Here is a 2,304-nt window from a genome sequence, read left to right as displayed (position 1 = left end):
GGGCATGTTGGGATGAGGACAGCGGAATCTAGAAATGGACAGACACAGGTTCAGTGGGTGGGCAAAATCCTTGTAGGTGCAATTTCATGTCGGGCGTTTGAGGTCATGCATTTGGTAGGAAGAGTCAAAAGACTGACTGCAATTAAAATCAAGAGAAACTCCAAAAATGTGCGTTCCCGAGGAGTCTGGGTGCCCTTGTGCATGAAACAACCCATGGTTAGTGACAGACAGATTTTTTCTGCTAAAAAGAATGTCCTTTCGTAATGCTCACAATGAAAGAGATGATATACCAGGGAATGACTGAAATGAAGGAGCCCTGCAAATTAATCGAAAACCAAGATATATCTCGTGCTGTTCTTGGGACATAGCTGATGTATTGTTTACAGATCTCTAAACTTTATTGGAAATGGAGTCAGGAAAGGGAGAGTGGACGTTAAGGACACCCATGATTAAAAGGGGAAAGTGAGTAGTGCAGATGCTGGAGTTTAGAGTCAAGAATGTGGTGCTGCAAAAGCACAGCATTTCAGACAGCATCTGAGGAGCAGGAAAACCACGATTCATGCAAAAGCCTTTCATTAGAAATTTGGTTGGAAGCCTCGAATGTGGAGAGCTAAATGTGTGATGATGGGGCTGGGCTGAAGGTAGCTGAGATAGCAATAGGTGCACGGGGGGTGTAATGTTGATAGTTTGGACGGGAGCGTGATGTACATGGGTGGTAAGGCAATGGGACAAATGGGACAGCTCATAAGGACAGTGCTGAACTGGAGGTTGTGAAGTGGGGTAAGATGGGGGAGGGGAAATGTAGAAACTGGTGAAATCCCAACTGATGCCATGGGGTTGGAGGTTCCCGAAGTGGAGAGTTGGCTACAGAACATAGAACAATACAGCGCAGCACAAGCCCTTTGGCTTTAGATGTTGCGCCGACCTGTGAACTAATCTCAGCTCATCCCCCATACTATCCCATCATCATCCATGTGCTTATCCAAGAATTGTTTACATCTCTCGAATGTGGCTGAACTAACGATATCGACAGGCAGGGCATTCCACGCCCTTACTACTCTCTGAGCAAAGAACCTGCCTCTGACATCTGGCTTAAATCTATAACCCCTGAATTTGTGTTTATGACGACCTATACAAGCTGACATCATCAACCTGAGAAAAAGACATCCACTCTCTCCCTATCTAATCCTCTTACCATCTTGTAACTCTGTATCAAATCCGGTCTTAGCCTTCTTCTTTCCAATGAGAACAGACCCAAGTCTCTTAGATGTTCCTCATAAGACTTTCCCTCCAGAACAGGCAATATCCTGTTAAATCTCGTCTGCAACTTTTCCAATGCTTCCACATCCTTCCTGGAATGGGGCGACCAGGCAGTACAAAATATTGCAAGTGGAACCACACAAGTGTTTTGTATAGATGCAGCATGGCATCATGGCTCAGGAACTCAATCCTCTACCAATGAAACCTAACACAACGTATGCCTTCTTAACACCACTATCAACCTGGATGGAAAGTTTCAGGAATCTATGTACATGGACTTCAAGATCTCCCTGCACATCCACATTACCAAAAATCTTTCCATTAACTCAGTATTCTGCCTTCCTGCTGATGTTCCCAAAGTGAAGCACCTCACATTTAGCTGCATTGAACTTCATTTGCCACCTCTAAGACCAATTCTGCAGTTTATCCGAGCTCCCCTGCAAACTGCAACATTTTTCCACACTATCCACTACTCTACCAACTTTAGTGTTATCTACAAGCTTGCTGACCCATCCGCTTATGCCTGCGTTTTAGACATTTATGAAAATGGCAAACAACAGTGGTCCCAAAATAGATGTTTGTGCCACACCATTCGTAACCGGACTCAAGTCTGAATATTTTCCATTAGCCACCACTTGCTGCCTTCCAACAGAATGTCAGTTTCTAATCCAAACTGCGAAATCATCGTCAATCCCATGCCTCCACATTTTCTCCAACAGCCTAACATGTAGAATCTTATCAAAGGCTTTACAGACGTCCATGCACACGACGTCCAGTGCCCTACCCTGATCCACATGTTTGGTCGCCTTCTCAAAAAATTCACAAAACCATATTGACCATCTGAAATCATTTGTTGCTTGCTGAATGATTGTCAATCCTATCTCTCATAAGCCTTTCCATAATATGTTCATACAAAATACATAAGGCTTATTGGTCTATGATTATTTGGATCATCTGTATTACCCTTCTTGAACAAGGGAACAACTTCTGCTTTCCTCCAATCTTCGAGGGATATTCCTGCCGACAATAATGAAATAAAGATCA

Source organism: Chiloscyllium plagiosum, unplaced genomic scaffold (genome assembly GCF_004010195.1).
Source record: "Chiloscyllium plagiosum isolate BGI_BamShark_2017 unplaced genomic scaffold, ASM401019v2 scaf_1492, whole genome shotgun sequence".
Classification (NCBI taxonomy): domain Eukaryota; kingdom Metazoa; phylum Chordata; class Chondrichthyes; order Orectolobiformes; family Hemiscylliidae; genus Chiloscyllium; species Chiloscyllium plagiosum.
This window is presented reverse-complemented; position numbering follows the sequence as displayed.